Below are 22087 nucleotides of genomic sequence, written 5' to 3'. Positions count from 1 at the left end.
ACCACACAATGTGTTCCGGCCCAGCGGCTAGGCACATGTGTGTCTATGCTTCTTACAGATAAATGGCAATACTTAGGATTCCAAAGAGCAAAGGGAAGAGGGCCAATTCCGATGTTCCCCATGAGCTTCCAGCCACGGAAATGTAGCCTGAGATGCAGGCACTGCAGCAGCCAGGGATGGGGGGAGGGGTCCCTGCTTCCCACAGGGCTCATGCTGGCCCTGCACACTCCCTCAACAACTGGCCTGGGCCCCTGGGTCACCTCTGCATTCCATCCCATCAGCCCCATTTCCCTACCAGAGACTCCTTTTATGATGTTAAAATAGGACGTCATTACTGGAATTAGAAAGGAAAATACCAGCTGCTTTAGTCCTCCAGGAAGCACTAATTAGCCAGCAGCCACCCTGATCTCAGGCAACCGGGGAGCCGGTGCAGACTAATTACAAGCTCTCTGCCTCCTGCACACTGGAACTCAGGCTGCCGCACCTGCACTTCAGAGCTGAAGGATTTTTAGGATCTGGAATTTCCCCTGGCACTAACCTTGCATTTGATGCCTTCATTATACATCTCCTTCCACAATAGCTTCCTCACTGGTCTCTGATTTCCAGCCAACCCATCTTGCACAAAACAGCCAAATTCATCTCCCTAAAACACAGTTCCAATCATATAATTTTCTTACCCCAAATTTGTCAGCATGATCCCGGTGCAGCATGTAAATTACAGTGCAGACCCCTCCACCTGGCCCTGCAGGCTTTCTCTACAGGGACCCAAGCCCAGATTCCCGGCCTCTTGTCAGCCCCTGACTTCCACAGTTCTTCCCACTGAGAGACAGATCCTGGCTCAGGTTCCCCTAATCAGCACTTTCACCTGCGGCAGGCTCGCAGTCACCCCGGGTGCCTTAGACAGAAACAAAACCTGCACCCAGACTGCTGGGGTCTGAATGCTTGTGTCCCCTCCAAATTCTCACGTTGAAATTGAATCCCCAAGGTGATGGTATAGGTTGAGCATCCCAAATTTGAAAATCTGAAATTTAAAACGCTCTGAAGGCTGAAACTTGATGCACACTGACTTCATGAAACTCATAAGAAACGCTCACTGGAATACCCCCCATAATCCTGCACTCCCACGGCGGGGTGTATACCCAAAGGAAAATAAATCAATATATCAAAAAGATCTCCGCACTTCCATGGTTCCACTGGAAAGGAATGTTCCATTCCCAACAGCCAAGACGTGGAAGCAACCGGAGTGTCCATCAACAGAGGAAGGAATTTTTTTAAATGTGATGCACATATACAATGAAAAAGTACTCAGCCATTAAAAAAAAAAAGAATGAAATTCTGTCAGGTACAGCAACATGGATGGAACTGGAAGTCACTGGAGAATCTTGGATTTTCGAATTTGGGCTGCTCAACCAGGAAGTATACACAATGCAATTATTCAAAAATCTGAAATTCAAAACACTGCCGGTCCCAAGTATTTCAGATAAGGGATACTCAGCCTGCATTAGGAGGCAGTGCCTTTGGGAGATGACGACATCATCTCATGAACTAGGCCCTCAGGAATTGGATCAGCGTCCTTAGAAAGGGGCACCCAGAGAACTCTCTTGCCCTTTCCACTGTGCGAGATGATGGAAAGAACGTGCTGTCTCCGAACCAGAAAGTGGGTCCTCACCAGACAACCGAATCTGCAGCTGCCTTAAATCCTGACTTCCCAGCCTCCCAAACTGTGAGAAATAAATGTCTATTGTTTGTAAGTTCCCCAGTCTCAGATATCTTGCTATAACAGCCGGAAATGATTAAGACACAAACCAATAAAATAAGAATTCTTAGGTGTGGGGAACGGGAAGCGGTAGCATTTTTAAAAAGCTGCCCAGGGGATTCCATGACTCAGCCAGGATGGAGAACTGCTGCCCAAAGCCAACTCAAGTGGCTGCAGAAAGTTTAGGATGGGCTACACGCACCCCGGGCCTGGAATGAGAGGTGTGGGTGGGTCTTCGGAGGTGCGTGTCTTCCAGCCACAGCCTTTAACACGGCCCTGGCAGTTCCATGTCACCATGATTGGGGTCTTCCTCACCTGCTGAGGTGCATGTTCTCCCTTTAACTTGATCTTGCAGGTGGGGCCTGATGCCTTGCCTCCCTGGTTCCTGGACTCGCAGAGTCCTGCCTGCCACTGGGAGCTGTGTTCTCCCACTCGGGTCCTAGTGTGTTAGTTTGCTGTAGCCCTTTGGATGCTGTGCACTGCAGGCTAACCTGCAATCTCAGTTTCCCTCTGTGTGGCTCAGTGTCTGCGTTCCCTGCGTTCAAAGTTGTCTTAGTTGGGTTTGCTGACACAAAAATGCTTGGAATAGGGAGCTCAAATGGAAGTTTCCTCCACGTACCAAATACAGTCAAGGTGTGATTGCAAATGGAGGTGACAGATCATTTCATGCAGTATTTACAAAAGAAAATTCTCCTTACACATTTTCTACTCTCATCACTTGGAGAACAAAACACAGGAGAATGAGAAAGGCAGGGAGGGAGAGAGAAGCCAACCAAGAGGACTACAGGGGTGACCTTGGCATGAGCCTGAGGCTGTTTGATGGCTCCATCCCACCTCTTCCCGTGCACTCATCCGGAAGGTGTCTGTGCCTCCGTACCTCCTGTTTCAGAGCTAGGGAGAGGCCTTCCAAGTCCTCTCTGGAAGGCTAGAGCTGGAGACATCTCTGCCTGAGAATCCTAAAGGCAGCAAGAATGGCTAAAGGCTGTGGTGGCAGAGGCAGGAGGTGAGTGGCACCTGAGCCAGCTCTACCTTCAAGTTACTGGGGACAGGCAGGATGCTGACGATCCTTTCATGTCTCCTGGACCTGAGGTGGGAGAAGGGGCACCTCTGGGAACTGCTGGGAAGGTTCACCATGGGAATACCCGGGGAACACAACCGTGAATTACAGCGAAAGGAATCTCCACGGATTGGAATCTTCTAAGAATCCACGAAAAGCCCTGGAAGTTAGGAGTTAGCTTCCATCATCTGTAGGTCCTCAGGTAGGTAAGACGGCCGTGTGTCCAGCTGGCTGGCTAGCCAGGAGAGCAGATTGCCTGGCCTGGGCTGGTCTTTTCCTTCTCATAAACATCTCGTATGCAAAGGAACAGACTAATTTAAAACCACAATTTGGACTCAAAATTAAATGAAAGAGACCAATCATCAAAAACAAAAGAGGGAGGAAAAGAAAAAGTGCAAAATGCTTCTATCTCCTTACATCGCCTCCCGAACTGCAACTTCCCACCTTACATCGCCTCCCGAACTCCAACTTCCCACCTTACATCGCCTCCCGAACTCCAACTTCCCACCTTACATCGCCTCCCGAACTCCAACTTCCCACCTTACATCGCCTCCCGAACTGCAACTTCCCACCTTACATCGCCTCCCGAACTCCAACTTCCCACCTTACATCGCCTCCCGAACTGCAACTTCCCACCTTACATCGCCTCCCGAACTCCAACTTCCCACCTTACATCGCCTCCCGAACTGCAACTTCCCACCTTACATCGCCTCCCGAACTCCAACTTCCCACCTTACATCGCCTCCCGAACTCCAACTTCCCACCTTACATCGCCTCCCGAACTCCAACTTCCCACCTTACATCGCCTCCCGAACTCCAACTTCCCACCTTACATCGCCTCCCGAACTCCAACTTCCCACCTTACATCGCCTCCCGAACTGCAACTTCCCACCTTACATCGCCTCCCGAACTGCAACTTCCCACCTTACATCGCCTCCCGAACTCCAACTTCCCACCTTACATCGCCTCCCGAACTCCAACTTCCCACCTTACATCGCCTCCCGAACTCCAACTTCCCACCTTACATCGCCTCCCGAACTGCAACTTCCCACCTTACATCGCCTCCCGAACTCCAACTTCCCACCTTACATCGCCTCCCGAACTCCAACTTCCCACCTTACATCGCCTCCCGAACTCCAACTTCCCACCTTACATCGCCTCCCGAACTCCAACTTCCCACCTTACATCGCCTCCCGAACTGCAACTTCCCACCTTACATCGCCTCCCGAACTGCAACTTCCCACCTTACATCGCCTCCCGAACTGCAACTTCCCACCTTACATCGCCTCCCGAACTGCAACTTCCCACCTTACATCGCCTCCCGAACTCCAACTTCCCACCTTACATCGCCTCCCGAACTCCAACTTCCCACCTTACATCGCCTCCCGAACTGCAACTTCCCACCTTACATCGCCTCCCGAACTCCAACTTCCCACCTTACATCGCCTCCCGAACTCCAACTTCCCACCTTACATCGCCTCCCGAACTCCAACTTCCCACCTTACATCGCCTCCCGAACTCCAACTTCCCACCTTACATCGCCTCCCGAACTCCAACTTCCCACCTTACATCGCCTCCCGAACTGCAACTTCCCACCTTACATCGCCTCCCGAACTCCAACTTCCCACCGCAAGGCCAGGAAGGAGGGCTGGAGCCCAGCCAGCTGCAGGCTTCAGCGTAAGATTGCAGGTTTGCAGGATGTCTGGCACTGAGCTCCTCACTGGTGACCTAGGGCAGGGCTGCCATCCCCTGGGATTGTGCAGTAAAGTCAGGGACCTGCCCAGTGCTCACATTGACTTAGGAAGAGCCCACCTTCCCTGGACAGATCCCACCTGACGTCCACTTCTGTGTGCATGTCACTTATTCCCCGCCCCCCACCCCCACCCCCTCAGTTGAGAAAGAGGGACTCAAACAGCAACCTGCAGCAACAGCTTCAGGACAGCATTGATTTGGCACTCAACCTGCACCAGGCACTATGATGAGCCCCCGCAATGACCTTGTTGAATCCCTGAAACCTCTGAGGGCAGCTCAATTACTTCAGCCATTTCACAGAAAAGAAGGCTGAGGCCTGAAGACGTTAATAACCCCAGGAAGTAGTCTGGTCAGGATTCCAATGGGTGTTCTGCTCACTGGAGAACCCGGTACACTGTGGGGCTCCATGCAGATTTGTTGAGTGAATGAATGTTGTCTAGCACCCAATCTACACTATTTAAATAAACATGCAAAACTCTCTTCTCAGGGCCAGGCGCGGGGGCTCATGCCTGTAATCCCAGCACTTTGGGAGGCCAAGGTGGGCGGATCACCTGAGGTTGGGAGTTCGAGACCAGCCTGACCAACATGGAGAAACCCCGTCTCGACTAAAAATACAAAATTAGCCGGGCGTGGTGGTGGCACATGCCTGTAATCCCAGCTACTCGGAAGGCTGAGGTAGGAGAATCACTTGAACCCAGAAGGCGGAGGTTGCAGTGAGCTGAGATCACGCTACTGCACTCCAGCCTGGATAATGAGAGGGAAACTCCGTCTCAAAAACCAAAATGAAACAAAAACTCTCTTCCATCTTCAATTGGTTGTATCTTTTAAAAAACCAAAAAAACCAAAAAACCGACCATTTCCGTTTATTTCAGAGTCCCACCTATCTCTTTAACAGAAGTATACTATATAGTTTTTGAGCCACCTCACCCAAAAACGTATTTTTTTCTTTTCATTTTCTACTTATAAAACAGTTATTTAAAACAAAAAAATTTGACACATAATAATTATATGTATTTATGGGGTACACGGTGATGTTTCCATACATATAATGTATGGTGATCGGATCAGGATAATTAGCACTTCCATTATCGCAAACATTTACCATTTATTTGTATTGGGAACATTCAACATCCTCCTTCTAGCTATTGGAAACTCTGTAATATATTACTAACTCCCGTCAACCCTTAGTGCTGCAGATCACTAGAACTGATTCCTTCCAACTAGCTGTAAATGGGTATCCTTTAACAAATCTTTTCTTCTCCTTTTTTCCTATCCTTCCCAGCCTCTAGCATCTTCTGTTCTACTTTTTACTTCTATGAGATCAACTTTTTTTTTTAGCTTCCACAGATGAGTGAGAACATGCGGTTTTACTTTCTGTTCCTGGCTTATTTCGCTTAACATAATGTCCTCTAGTCCTATCCACATTGCTGCAAACGACAGGATTTTATTCTTTTTTATGGCTGAATAGTATTTCATAATGCATATGTTCCATTTTCTTTCCCTGTTTATCCAGGGTTGGACACCTGGGTTGATTACATACCTTGGCTGTGGTGAACAGTGCTGAGATAAAAACATGGGGTGCAGATGTATCTTTGATATTCTGATTTCCCTTCTGCTGGATAAATGCCCAGCAGTGGGATTGGTGGATCATATGGTAGTTCTATTTCAGTCTTTTGAGGAACCTCCATACTGTTCTCTAGAGTGGCTGTACTAGTTCAAAAACTTATTTTTAATTTCTTTAAATGGTGGTGTGAGGTTGACATTATGGTTTTGCCCTGAAGAATTTTCCAGTCATTTCTGACAAAGTGTATTAAATACTGCCTTTCAAATTTTTATGTACACACAAAAAGTTTTCTGGGGATTTTGTTAAAATGAGGATTCTGACTCTGTGGGCCTGGTGCGGGGCGAGACTGCATTTCCAACAAGCTGCTAGGTGATCTGATGCCGCTTGTCTGAGGACCATACTTTGAGAAGAGTTCAAACTCTTAAGTAGAATTTGCCTCACGTTATCTATAGAAATAAAGTATAAGTTATCTGATCCTTACCCTCAAAAGATGAGGGCTGTCTCTAGAGTAGAGCACAGAAGACTGTCATGGGGGTAACTGTGTCCTCCATGAAGTCGTACACTGAAGTCTTAAACTCCAGGACCTCAGAATGTGGCCTTATTTGGAAACAGGGCCATCACAAACGTAACTTGTTAAGATGAGGTCATACTGGGGCAGGATGGCCCCTAATACAGTGTGACTGATGTCGTTACAAAAAGGAAAGATTTGGCTGGGCGCAGTGGCTCACGCCTGTAATCCCAGCACTTTCGGACGCCAAGGCAGGCGGATCATGAGGTCAGGAGTTAGAGACCATCCAGGCCAAGATGGTGAAACCCCATCTCTTCTAAAAATACCAAAATTAGCTGGTCCTGGTGGTAGGCTCCTGTAATCCCAGCTACTTGGGAGGCTGAGGCAGGAGAATCACTTGAACCCGGGAGGCGGAGCTTGCAGTGAGCTGAGATCACACCATTGCACTCCAGCCTGGTGACAGAACAAGACTCCATCTCAAAAAATAAAGGGTGGGGGGAAGATTTGGGGACAGACACATACAGGGAGAATGCCACATGAAGATGACGGCAGAGATCGGGGTGACACCTCTACAAGCCAAGGAACGCCAAAGAGACCAGCAAACTCCAGAGGCCGGGGCAGAGCCCTGAAGCAGCTTCTCCCACAGCCCCAGAATGAACCACCCTCAATCTCAGCCTTCCAGCCTCCAGAACCCCGAGAAAATACACATCTATTGTGTAAACCCCTGGTCTGTGCTCCTTTCTTATGGCAGCCGAGCAGACTAACACAACGATAACGCTTTTTTTTTTTTTTGGCGGGGGGGAGACAGAGTCTCCCTCTGCGGCCCAGGCTGGAGTGCAGTGGTGTAATCTCGGCTCACAGCAACCTCCGCCTCCTGGGTTCAAGCCATTCTCTGCCTTGGCCTCCGGAGTAGCTGGGATTACAGGCGCCTGCCACCACGTCCGGCTAATTTTTTTGCATTTTTAGTACAGACAGGGTTTCACCATCTTGGCCAGGATGGTCTTGAACTCCTGACTTCGTGATCCACCCGCCTCGGCCTCCCAAAGTGTTGGGATTACAGGCGCGAGCCACCATGCCCGGCCAGGATAATGCATTTTAACACTATAACAGTATCACAAAATTCACCTATGGAAGTGAGATCTGGAAGCTCCCTGCCTCGTTTTGTTAGTTAGAAGCTCAGTGTGAAGAGCAAGGGTACGTGGGCCTTTCACATGGCAAGTAGTAGAGGAAGTACTGCTGATTACTACTTACCTGGTACTCACCTGGTCACCTCTGCCCTCAGTTGGCTTGACTCTAGGGTGAGTCCACTGCCTCAGAGGCCTATCATAACTGTTCTTGTCCACCAGCCACCATGTACAGTGTTCCCTGGCCTTGATACCTCCTTTTCTCCTCTTACATACACCTGCCCTGTTCCTCACCTGTACCTCAAGTTCCCTGGTTCTTCCAGGCCCACATCAGAGTCTCCTCCCCCAGGATGGCTTCCTTGGTTTCCTGGAAGGGAAATGATCCATGTGTAAACTGTAGCTCTCAGTCTTATACCCTTTTGTGTTCATCATAGTCTCCCAGGGCCGTCTGAACTCTCTCTAATCAGTGTAATTCTAAAGATGACCCTTAGGATTCCATCCCTGGTTATTCAATCAGACACTAATTTGGGGCTGCCATGAAGGATCTCTTGGATGTAATCATTATCCCAAGTCAGTTGAACTCACAATGTGATGTGGGATATATGTGGGTGGGCCTGAACCAATCCGGTAAGCCCTTTGCAAATAGAAAGTTTTCTCCAGCTGGTAGCAGAAAAGGAAGTAAGAATCCAAGTATGGGAGGGATTCGCCATCACTGCTGGCTTGAGGATTTGGTGAGGCGGTTGAGGAGAGGGTGGGACATATCAATGAATGAGGGTGGCCTCTAGAAGCTGAGAGCAGCCCCTGGCTGGCAGCCCACAAGGAAGCACAGGTCTCTGTTCTGCAACCTCAAGGAATGAAATTCTGCCACCGACTTGAATGAGCTCAGAAGCAGATTCTGCTCTGAGCTTCCAGAACAGAGCCCAGTCCCGGGGATGCCTAGATTGAGGTGTGTGAGATCCAGAGCCGAGAACCCAGATGAGCCTGCTTGAGCTTCTGACTTGCAAGCTGGGAGATGGTGATTGGCTGTTGTTTTCAGTTGCTAATTTGGTGGCATTTGTTATGCAGCCATGGAAAACTAATACATTGCCCCACCTGACGAAGCCTGGAGGGCACTGGCTGCTCCCACCTGCCTCCCCCATGCCCCCTTCCAGGGCCCTGAGCACCACACAGAGTCTTTCCACCGACTGACCGAGCTACTTGGTGATGCTGTGTTTCACTGTGTGCTGATGGTTGCTATGGTTTTTCTGCATTTGCTGAGGAAAACCAGCCACAGGACCAGATGCCCACAATGCTGCTTGTAATCGGGTCTCCTATGTAGTTGAAACTAAGTGAGACCCTGCTCATGTCTGCAATTTGAAAGCAGCTTAACTGTAGTCAAATTAAATGGCTCTCAGATGTGAAAATAAATCTGAGTGAAAGAAAAGTGAAAACTTAGGAGACCCACCTTCCTGCTGCTAAAATCAAAGCCCATCTGTCGATTTTTATGTGGCTATACTTTCCCTCCCATAAAATAAGAGTGTTGCTGGGTTGAAGAGGGACCAGTGGAAATGAACTAGTTCAGTCCTCTCCCGTGGTAACATGTATAACATTGTTTCCCATCGCTCACTTGCAGTACTGCCTGGAATGTTTCCGTCTGTTCCAGCTAGTGTAACAAAATGCCATAAACCGGGAGGCCTATAAACAGCAGAAATTTATTTCTCACAGTTCTGAAAGCTGGGAAGTCTAACTTTGAGGTGTGGGAAGATTTGGTGCCTGGCGAGGGCCCACTGCTTGGTTCATAACACAGCAGCTTCTCATGTCTCAGAGTGAGGGAGCTCTCTGAGGCCGCCTTGTAAGGACACTAGTTCCATTCACGAGGGCTCCACCCTCAGGACCTAAGCACCTCCCCAAGGCTCCACCTCCTGATTCCATTACCTTGGAGGTCAGGTTTCAACACAGGAATTTTGAGGGAACACAACCATTCAGATCCGAGCAGGTTGTTTTAACTCTTTTAGCATTAGGTTATCCATCTTTAAAAAACTGGGTACCAAATAATGTAACACTGCTTTGTAAAACTTCAAAGCGTTTTCCTCCAGATCGCTATCCTTTTGTCTCATTTCATTTTTATTGTTTCGATGACAGTAAAGTGGAGGCACCCTGGGCATGGGCCAAAAATCTTGGAATGAAGCCTCTGCACTGCCTTTTGATTTTTTTTGAGGGGGGGCAGGGGATGGAAGCTCACTCTGTCACCCAGGTGGGAGTGCAGTGGCATGAGCTCACCTCTGAACCTTCGCCTCCCAGGTTCAATCGATTCCCCTGGCTCAGCATCCTGAGCAGCTGGGACCACAGGCATGCGCCACCAGGCCCAGCTGTTTTTTGTATTTGTACTAGAGAAGGGGTTTCATCACGTTTATCAGGCTGATCTCGGACTCCTGACCTCAGATGATCCACACACTTCGACCTCCCAAAGTGCTGGGATGACAAGCACGCACCACCACACCCAGCTAATTTTTGTATTTTGAGTAGAAACAAGGTTTCATCATATTGGTCAGGCTGGTCTCCAACTCCTGAGCTCAGACAATCCACCCGCCTCGGAGCTTTTTTTGCTTTTTACGTGTGACTTGGAGGAATCCCTCACCCTCTTCATGCTCCGGTTCTCTCTGTCCCCAGGTGGGGTGAAGCCCACCCGTCCACACACGTGAGGCCATACACAGGCAGGGAGCAACTCTGACCCCGGAGGCTGCGTCCTGCGCTTCTCAGGCGGTTTCTCCCCGCCCATCCAGCGGAGGCAAGGAACCTGTCTGAGGTCATGACACCTTAAGGAAAGAACTGATGATAAACGCTGCATGACTCCTGAGCTAAAGGCTTTGGTTTGTTTTACTTTTTTTTTTTTTTTTAACTTAGCTAGTGGTGCATCACGTTGTGTCCGGAGTTGGTTCCTGCCGGGGGTTCGTGGTCTCACTGACTTCAAGAATGAAGCTGCGGACCTCCGCGGTGAGTGTAGCAGCTCTCAGAGCGAGCGGTGACAAGGTTTATCCTGAAGAGTGAAGGAAGGAAGCGTCCATCGCGCGGAAAGCGACCGGAACGCGCTGCTGCTGCAGGCTGGGGCGGCCGGCTTTTATTCCCTCATTCACCTTCTCCCAGGTTCACTTCCCCTCCTGTCGGAGCGCCCTTTCTTCCGTTCTCCCCGCAATTGGCTACTTTTAGAATCCTGCTGATTGGTGCATTTTACAGAGTGCTGATTGGTGCATTTTACACTGCACTGATTGGTGCATTTTACAGAGTGCTGATTGGTAGATTTTACAGAGTGCTGATTGGTAGATTTTACAGAGTGCTGATTGGTGCACTTTACAGAGCACTGATTGGTACATTTTACAGAGCACTGATTGGTGCATTTTACAGAGCACTGATTGGTGCATTTTACAAATCTCTTGTAAGGCAGGAAAGTTCCTGATGGGTGCCTTTTACAATCCTCTTGTAAGACAGGAAAGTTCCCCAAGTCCCCACTCGACAGGAAGTCCAGGGGCTTCACCTCTCAACATGAAGGTAGGTGGAATATTTCTAAGAACTGTAAATATGATAAAAGCAGAAGAGGAAGGGTTTCTTTCAGTGTAGACCTTCAGACTGTTACCTCCTTGGCTTTTCTTCTAATCAGGGGTTTGATAAGCAGGGCAGGGTGTGACTGTCTGTGAGCTCTTCCTGGAAGGCTCACACAGTTTCTTTCTTCCTGTGCCAGTGCTTAACTGCTTGTAGACAGACGTCAACCCCAGTACTCCACACGAGGGGCAGGAAGTGACATCCTAAATTGCAAAATCCGAAAGTCCTGTTTATTCCTTTCGTTACTTAACTTCTCTGCAGCATTGTGGCCTTTCAACACTATCTCTCTTTTAAGATCCTCTCCTCTCTCTCTTCCCAGGGGACCAATCTCTCTTGGTTTTTTCCCCGTCCTCATCTCCTTGAGGTCACAGTGCATCAAGGCAGGTTCAGTCTCTTTGCAGCTCTCAAGACTCAAAGATTCCATTTTCAGGAATTTTGCTAGCCAGCGCATGTCACCTTGGCAGTCTGAAATTGGCTGAGGTGGGAGTATTTACACTATGAGAATTGTCAAATGCTACAATTTGTGGTCTTTAATCTTCTCTTTTTTCTCAGAACTGGTGTTAACCTGTTGCCAGCATACCACTGTTTCAGGCCTTTGGGTCAGGCCTTTCTGGTTTTTGCATCAGGCAGATAGATCTGGTTTTATATCTTCAATCATTCCATCATCCAGACCATTTTTCACACAGTTGCCATTGATCCAAAGTACAAAAATGATTGCCATTCCTCTGGTAAAATTTTTTGGTGATGAAAAACCATTCTTGGGCATAGCAAAGGATGTTTGGCTACTGTCCTGTCTGGATGTTCTTTCACACCCTGTGTTCAGGCGATGGTGGGTCACGCTGCACACTCCAAGTTCTCAGCTTTGCTCTCACGTTGGTTACCCTTTCCTGTGTCTTCAGGCATCATCTTCTCCACAATGACATCACCAGTCCTTAAAGTCTGCTCAGAGACCCTTCCCTGTGCCCCTACACTTCTGGGGACACTTAACCACGGCCTTGGAGGGATTCATTTGCCGGCTTGCTTCCCTGATGGCCGGACAAGAGCATCCCTCCAAACAAACTTTTCACCCCAATTTTGTTTATTGTGGTAAAATACACACAATGTAAAATGTATTCTTAACCATTTTAAGTGTATTTAACCAGTTCAGTGGCATTAAATACATTCAAAATGTTGTGCAACCATTACTACCATCCATCTCCATTACTCTTCGTCTTGTAAAACTGACATTCTATACCCAATGGACAGTAACTCCTCATTTCCTCCCTTCCCACATCCCCTGGCAAAGTGCATTCTACTTTTTGTCTCTGTGATTTTGCTTAGGTACCTCACATAAGTGGAATCATATAATGTTTGTCTTTTTGTGACTAGCTTATTTCACTTTGCAAAATGTCTTCAAGCTTCATCCATGCTGTAGCGTATACCAGAATTTCTTTCCATATTAAGGCTGAATAATATTTCATTACATATGTATACCACATGGCCTATCCATTCATCTGTCGTAAACCATTGGGCTGCTTCTGTGTTTTGGCTACTGAGAATAATACTACTATGAATATTAGTGTACAAATGTCTTTAAGATTCTGCTTTCAATTCTTTTGTGTGTATATATGATAGTTGAATTACTGGATAATATGGTAGTTCTTTTTCAAATTTTTGATGCACTGACATACTATTTTCAGTGGTAGCTGTATCACTGCATTCCCACCAACAGTGCACAAAGGTTACAATTTCTCCACATCCTCATCATCATTTATTTTCTGTTTTTTTGATAGGAGCCATCCCAAGTGGTGTGTGGTGGTATCTAGTTGTAGTTTTGATTTGCATGTCTTTAATTATTAGTGATGTTGAACATCTTTTCATGTGTTGATTGGCCATTTGTATCTCTTCTTGGGAGAAATGTCTATTCAAGTCCTTTGTCAATTTTTAAATTGAGTTGGCTGGTTGGTTTTCTTGTGGTTGAATTTTAGGAGTTCTCTATACATTCTGGATATTGATTTCTTACTAGATATATGCTTTGCAAATATCTTCCCCCATTCTGTGGGTTTTCTGATTACTCTATTGATATTATACGTGAATGCACAAATTAAAAAAAATTCATGAAGTCTCATTTGTTTATTTTTTCTTTGGTTGTCTGTTCTTTATCTTGATGTCTTATCCAAGAAATCACTGCCATCTCCAATGTAGTGAAGTTTTTGCCCTATGTTTTCTTCTAAGTTTTTACTTTTAGTTTTTGTATTTAGATCTTTGATCCATTTTGAGTTTATTTTTGTACATAGTGTTAAGTAGGGGTCCACCTTCATTCCTTTACATGTGAACATCCAGTATTCCCAGTATCATTTGTTGCAAAGACTGCGCTTTCTCCATTGAATAGTCTTGGCACCCTTGTCAAAAATCATTTGATCATACATGTGAGGGTTTACTTCTGGGCTTTGTGTTCTATTCCATTGGCCTATATGTCTATTTTTATCCCAATTCCACACAGTTTTAAGTAGCTTTGTAGTAGCTTTGTAGTAAGTTTTGAAATCAGAAAGTGTGAGTCCTCCAGCTTTGTTCTTTTTCAAAATTGTTTTGGCTATTTTGGGTCCCTTGAAATTGCATATGAATTTTAAGATGGTTTTTAAAATTTTACTGTTAAAAATGTCTTTGGCATTTTAATAGAAATTGTGTTTCATCTATAGATGATTTGGGGTAGTATTGACATCTTAACAATATTGTTTTCCTATCCATGACCATGGAATATGTTTCTATTTATCTATGTCTTCCTTAATTTTTTTCCATAATGTTCCGTAGTTTTCATTGAACAAATCTTTGACTTCCTTGGTTAATTTAATTCCTAAGTATATATTTTCTTTTTAATGCTGTTATAAATGGAAATGTTTCCGTAATATTCTTTTTGGGTTGTTTATTATAGATATATAGAAATGCAGCTGATTTTTGTATTTTGACTTTGTATTCTGATAATTTGTCAAATTCATTCATTAGTTCTAGCAAGTTTTTTTTTTTTTTAAATCCTTAGGGTTTTCTGTGTATAAAAATATATAATCTGTGAACAAAGACACTTTAACTTTTTTTCTAATTTTGATTTTATTTGTTCCACCTAATTGCTCTAGCTAGAACTTCTAGTACTATGTTAAATAGAAATCATGAAAGCACACATGATTACCTTATTCTCAATCTTAGAGGAAAAGTTTCAGCCTTTCACTATTGAGTATGATGTTCACTCTGGGTTTTTCATATGTGGCTTTTGTTATGCTGAGGTAATTTTGTTCTATTTCTAGTTTGCTGAATGTTTTTCTCATAAAATGATGTTGAATTTTGTCAAACGATTTTACCGCATTGATTGAGATAATGATTTTTTTTCTTTCTTTTAATGTGGTGTATTTTCTTTCTTGGTCAATTTTGGTATGTTGAATTATCTTTGGATTCCAGTAATAAATCCCACTTGATAATGGTAAATTGACTTTTTAAGGCGCTGTTGAATTTGGTTTGCTCATATTTTGTCATGAGTTTTCTGCATAAGGGATATTGGTCTGTGGTTTTCTTTTGTAGTGTCTTTGTCTGGCTTTGTTATCACGGTAATCTGGCCTGATAGAATAAGTTAGGAAGTATTCCCTCTTTTTCATTTGTTTAGAAAAATTTGAAAAGGATTGGTCTTTGTTCTTTAAATTATGATAGAATTCGGCCGGGCGCGGTGGCTCGCGCCTGTAATCCCAGCACTTTGGGAGGCCGAGGCAGGCAGATCACGAGATCAGGAGATGGAGACCATCCTGGCTAACACAGTGAAACCCCGTCTCTACTAAAAATACAAATAATTAGCCAGGCATGGTGGCGGGTGCCTGTAGTCCCAGTTACTGGGGAGGCTGAAGCAAGAGAATGGAGTGAACCTGGGAGGCGGAGTTTGCAGTGAGCGGAGATCACACCACTGCCCTCCAGCCTGGGTGACAGAGTGAGACTCCGTCTCAGAAAAAATAAACAAATAAAATAAAATAAAATAATAAAAAATAAATAATAGAATTAATCAGTGAAGCTGTCAGGTCCGAGGACTCTGTCTCAGAAAAAATAAATAAAATAAAATAAAATAAAGTAATAAAAAATAAATAATAAAACTAATCAGTGAAGCTGTGAGGTCCGAGGATTTTCTTTGTCAGGAGAGTTTTGGTTAATAATCAATCTTTTTACCAGCTATAGGTCTATTCAGATTTTCTCTTCAATTGTGATTTAATCTTGGTAGGTTTTCTGTTTCTAGGAATTTGCCCATTTTATCTAGCTTACCCAATTTTTTTGACATACAACTGTGCATAGTATTCTCTTACATTTTTTTATTTCTGTAGAATCAATAGTAATGTCCTCACTTTCATTCATGACTTTAGTAATTTGAGTATTCTTTTTTTTGTTTTAGTCCATCTAGCTAAAGATTTGTCAATTTTGTTGAACTTATCAAGGAAACAACTGTTGCTTCACTCTATTGTTTCTCTATTCTTTTATTTATCTAACTCATTTCGCTCTCATTTTTATTGTTGTCTTCCGTCTGTTAGCTTTGGGTTTAGTTTGTTCTTCTTTTTCTAGTTCGTTGTGTTGTAAAGTTAGGTAGTTGATTTGAGATCTTTCTTATTTTGAATATAAGTGTTTATGGCCATAGATTGCCCTTAGCACTGCTTTCACTGTTTCACCGAAATTTTGGTACATTGTGTTTTTCTTTTTCTTTCCTTCCTTCTTTTTTTTTTTTTTGTTGATATGGTGTCTTGCTCTTTGGCCAGGCTAGAGTACAGTGGCACGATCTCGGCTCACTGCAGCCTCCGCCTCCCGGGTTCAAGCGATTCTCTTCAGCCTCAGCCTCCTGAGTAGCTGGGACTACAGGCACATGCCCCCATATCCAGCTAATTTTTTTATTTTTAGTAGAGACGGGGTTTCACCATGTTGGCCGGGATGGTCTCGATCTCTTCACCTCGTGATCAATGGGCTTCGGCCTCCCAAAGTGCTGGGATTACAGGGATGAGCCACTGTGCCCTGCCGTGTATTTATTTTTATTCATTTCTAATTATTTTCAAATTTCCCTTGTGATTTCTTCTTTGATTCATTGGTTGTTTAAGAGTGTGTTGTGTAATTTCCACAGATTTGTAAATCTTCTCATTTTACTTTTGCTGTTGATCTAACTTCATTCCACTGTGGTCACAGAAGATACTCTACATGACACCAAGCCTCTTAAATCTATTGAAAGTTAATTTGTGGCCTAAAACGTGTCCTATTCTGGAAAATAGTGTGCAATTAAAAATGTGTGTGTGGGCCGGGTGCGGTGGCTCACACCTGTAATCCCAGCACTTTGGGAGGCCGAGGCGGCTGGATCACAAGGTCAGGAGATTGAGACCATCCTGGCTAACACAGTGAAACCCCGTCTCTACTAAAAATACAAATAAATAAATAAATAAGCCGGGTGTGGTGGCATGCACCTGTAATCCCAGCTACTTGGGAGGCTGAGGCAGAAGAATCACTTGAACCTGGGAGGTGGAGGTTGCAGTGAGCCGAGATTGCACTGCTGCACTCCAGCCTGGGTGACAGAGTGAGACTCTGCCTGAAAAATAATAATAATAATAATTGTGTGTGCTATTGTTGCTTTGGTAGAGTGTTCTTTACATGTCTGTTAGATCTAGTTTGTTTATTGTGTTGTTTAGGTCCTCTATTTCCTTGCTTATTGTCTGTCTGATTATTCCAGCCGTTATTGACAGTGGGGTATTGCAGTCTCCTACTATTATTATTATTAATTATTATTATTTTTTTGAGACAAAGTCTCCCTCTGTTGCCAGGCTGGAGTGCAGTGGCATGATTTTAGCTCACTGCAACTCCACCTCCTGGGTTCAAGCAATTCTCTTACCTCAGCCTCCCAAGTAGCTGGGATTACAGGCATGCACCACCACACCCAGCTAATTTTTGTATTTTTACTAGAGATGGGGTTTCACCATGTTGGCCAGGATGATCGCGATCTCCTGACCTTGTGATCCACCCACCTCCGTCTCCCAAAGTGCTGGGATTACAGGCGTAAGCCACCGCACCCGGCCCTCTTCAACTATTATTATGGAACGATTTCTCCCTTCAATTCTGCCAGTTTTTTGCTTCATATTTTTTATAGCCTTTTATTAGGTGTGTTAATGTTTGTAAGTTTTATATATTCTTGTAATATTAAAATTTTATTAATATATAATGTCCCTTTCTATTAATATATAATCTCTCTTGTCATCCTTTTTAATTGAAAATCTATTTTGCCTGATATTAATATAACCACTTCTGCTCTTCCTTGGTTACTATTTGAATAGAATATCTTTTTGCATCCTTTCCATTTCAGTCTATTTGTGTCTTTAGATCTACAATGCATCTTTTGTAGATAGCATATAGTTGAATCATTTTAAAAAATCCATTCTGCCAATCTCTTTCGATTAGAGGATTTAATCCACTTACATTTAAATTAATTACTGATAAGGAGGGACTTTTGTCATTTTGCTATTTGTTTTCTTTATGCCTAATAGCTTTTTTGCCCCTGATTTCTTGTATTACTGTCTTCTTTTGTGTTCAGTTGGTTATTTTTTTTTGTAGTGAAACATTTAAATCTCTTTCTCATTTTTCTTTGTATATAATCTATAGCTATTTTCTTTGTGGTTACCATGGGGATTACATTTCACATCCTAAAGTTATAACATTCTAATTTGAATTTCTATCAGCTTAACTTCAGTAACATACAAAATCTCTTTAATAGCTTCTTAACATTTCTATCCCTACCCTTTTCAATTGTTGTTGTCTCAAAATGATATCTTTATACATTGTGTGCCCCAAATCATAAACTGATAATTTAAAAAATGCATTAGTTTCTTAAATTATGTAGAACATAAAATGTTAAGTTATGAACCAGTTACAATAATATGTGCTTTTACATTAATATTTTTTAAAAGACATAGTCTCTTAAATCCTGTAGAACACAAAAATATGGAGTTACAAACCATTGTAACAATACTTGATTTTAAAATGCCTATGTATTTACTTTTATTTAATTCTTTATTTCTTCATATATCTTTGAATTACTATCTAGTATTCTTTCACTTTATCCTGCATGGCTCCCTTGAACATTTCTTGTGGGGTAGGTTTAGTGGTGATTAACTTTGTTAGCTTTTGTTTGTCTGAGAACATCTTAATTTCTCCCTCACTTTTAAATGATAGTTTTGCTAGATACAGAATTCTTGGTTGACAGGTTTTTTTTCCTTCTTCCTTTTAGCACTTCAAATATATCAGCCCACTGCCTCCAAGTTTCTGATGAGAAATTCGCTGACAGTTTTATTCAAGACCTCCAGCATATGATGACTCACTTCTGTCTTGCTGCTCTCAAGAATTTTTCTATTACTTTGGCTTTGGAAAGTTTGATTATAATGCCTCTCAATGTGGGACTCTTCGAGTTCATCTCATTTGGTTTTTATTGAGCTTCCTGGATATTTATATTTTCATCTTTCATCAAATTTGGAAAAATTATTATTCCATTATTTCTTCAAGCTTCCCTCTCCTCTTTCTCTCTTTCTTCTCCTTCAGGAACTCCCACAGTGTGTATGTTGGTCTGCTTGCCTAGTGTCCTGCAGCTCCCTGAAGACTTGTTTACTTTTTTGCAATCTTTTTCGTTCTGCTTCTCAGACTTAATAATTTCCAATGTCCCATCTTCAAATTCACTAATTCCTTCTTTTGCCTGCTCAAATCTGGCTTTGAATTCTTTTAGTAAACTTTTCACTGCATTTATTGTACTTTTCAGTGCCAGCGTTTCTTTTGGATTTCTTTTTAGAATTTCTGTCTCCTTACTGATACTTCTGTTTTGTTCATACATCATTTTCTTTACTTCCTACACATCTTCCTTTAGTTTTTTAAGCATCTTTAAGTTGTTTTAAAGTCTTCATCTAGTATATCTGCCATTAGGCCTTTTTTTTTTTTTTTTTTTTTGAGACAGAGTCTCACTCTGTTGCCCAGGCTAGAGTGCACTGGTACAATCTCAGCTTACTGCAACCTCCGCCCCCCCAGGTTCAAGTGATTCTCCTGCCTCAGCCTCCTGAGTAGCTGGGATTACATTAAATGAGCCATGCCTGGCTAATTTTTTGTATCTTTAGGTGAGAGGGGATTTCACCATGTTGGCCAGGTTGGTCTCAAACTCCTGACCTCAGGTGATACCCCCACCTCAGACTCTCAAAGTGCTGGGATTATAGGCATGAGCCACTGTGTCTGGTGGCACATAAGGTTTTTTGTGTGTGTGTGTGTGTGGAGAAGGAGTCTCGCTCTGTCACCCAGGCTGTAGTGCAGTGGCACGATCTTGGCTCACTGCAAGCTCTGCCTCCCAGGTTCAGGCCATTCTCCTGCCTCAGCCGCCCAAGTAGCTGGGACTACAGTTGCCCACCACCATGCCCAGGTAATTTTTTTTTTTATTTCTAGTAGAGACGGGGTTTCATCATGTTAGCCAGGATGGTCTTGATCTCCTGACCTCATGATCTTCCCACCTCGGCCTCCCAAAGAACTAGGATTACAGGCATGCATCACCCGCCCAGCTAATTTTTAGTATTTAGTAGTGTTGGGGTTTCACCATGTTGGTCAGGTGTTTTCTAAAACAGCCTCAAACTGTTTTTGATCATTTTAGTCTGTCTTTGTGCCAAAGAACAGCCTGAGGTGTAAACTTAAGGTTTTCTTAGACCTTTTCTGAACCTGTGCCTTTCTTTGGGCATGTGTGGCCACTTTCTTACTTTCCCCATATATGCAATTGCTTTTGAGTTACCTAGCGTTTAATGTCTGGCTCCCAAAAAGGCAGGGTGGGGGCAGGGTTCTGGCCCTTTAAAGGGGAGGGGAAAGTATGACATCCCTTTAATTCCCTTGGCAGTCGCTTTGGCCATAGGAGGAGGGGACTGCAACAATGGCTGTGAAAGAGGAGGAGCTTGCATGGATTGGAGGAGGTGCGACCACACCTCTTTGCACCTCTGTGATGAGAGGCAGCGATCAGCAACCAGAGCGGAGATTACTGATATTTAGAGGACAGGGTACTGTTTGCTCACCCTGGCTCCTACCACTGTGTGTCCTTGTTCCAGGAACACAGGTACAGCCGGCTGCCACGGGGATGGTGGGGACTTGGGTAGCTACTCTGCTAAAAGCTGAAATTGGCCAGATTTAAACAACTTTACGTGGAAGGTGAGAGTCTTCAGTAGACTCCAGAGTTCCGAAATAGTTACATAAGAAACTTTCTGTCAGTGCAGTTGTCTCAGTGAGAAACAGAGTCAGGCTCTTCCTGGTCCACCATCTTCCCAGAGTCCTTCCCCACTTTATGCATCTTTATGTACTGAGGTATAAACACAGTGCCGGGCACAGAGTAGATACTCAGTGCAAGCTCTCAACTGACTGCAATAAGTGAACAGAGTATTGTGTTGGGGGGACTAGCTGTTGCTCCTTAGAATAGAGGAAGCAGCTCTTATTTTATCCATTCAAAAAATATCCTCTTCAGCTCTGCAGTGTGAATGGGAGAGGTCTGGGAACCATGGCTACAGGCACTTTCACAAAACCAAGCTCTCTAATGGCCAGGGAAGGGCACAGCCTCTCTGACTTCAGAGTTACTCGTTGAGAAGCATAGTTTAACATAAAGCTACGCTAATAAACACAGCATTTACCCTGGGCTCATGTCTATCTCTGCTTCACCTTCTTGTAAAATGTGATTACTAGCTAAAAAAATTAAAAAATTTTTCTGGTTGTTTGATACTGTGTGTCCAAAATGCTGATTCATTTGCTATGTTGAGAGCAAACAATTTCTCTAATTTTACCTCCAAAAGGAATTTCAGGACACAGAGGCTCTGCATTTTCCAGTGCATGAGTTGATTGTGGGCTCCCCCTGTCTCAGCCTGCCTCTTCTTCTATATTTATTTTCATATTTTCTCTCATTTTATTTTATTTTATTTATTTTATTTTTTGAGATGGAGTTTCACTCTTGTTTCCCAGGCTTGAGTGCAATGGTGCACTCTCGGCTCACAGCAACCTCTGCCTCTCGGGTTCAAGTGATTCTCCTGCCTCAGCCTCCGTAGTAGCCTGGATTATAGGTGCCCGCCGCCATGCCCCCCTAATTTTTGTATTTTTAGTAGAGAAAGAGTTTCGCCATATTGGCCAGGCTGGTCTCGAACTCCTGACCTCAGGTGATCCTCCCACATCAACCTCCCAAAGTGCTGGAATTACAGGGCGTGAGCCACTGCGCCCGGCCATGTTTTCTCTCATTTTAAAAGTAATTTGAATAATGCCCATTCCAGAAATTTGGGTCTTATCATGGCACTATAAATCATTTTGTAATTAATTAAAGTTCATACATTATTCAGATTTATTTAGTTTCTCCCTAACATATTTTTCTGTTCCAGGATTCCATCCAGGATCCTACATTGCATTTAGTCGTCATGTCTTCTCAGGCTCCTCTTGGCTACAGATTCTCAGATAGTATTTTGCTTTTGATGGACTTGACTGTTTTGAGGTGTAATGGCTAGATATTTTGTAGAATTTTCCTTAGTTTGAGTTTGTTTGATATGTTCCCCATTGAGTTCATGGGTGCTTGGGAAGAAGAACATGGAGGGAAAGTGCCATGTTAATTATATCCTATCAGAGATGTATACAATCAACATCACTGCTGATGCTCACCTTGATCACCTGGCTGAAGCAGTAGTCATCAGATTTCTCCACTGTAAAATTACTCTGTTTTCCCTCTTCCTATACTGGA

The sequence above is a fragment of the Chlorocebus sabaeus genome, chromosome 26 (genome assembly GCF_047675955.1).
Source record: "Chlorocebus sabaeus isolate Y175 chromosome 26, mChlSab1.0.hap1, whole genome shotgun sequence".
Taxonomy (NCBI): domain Eukaryota; kingdom Metazoa; phylum Chordata; class Mammalia; order Primates; family Cercopithecidae; genus Chlorocebus; species Chlorocebus sabaeus.
The sequence above is the reverse complement of the archived record's forward strand: the minus strand, read 5'-3'. Positions refer to the sequence as shown.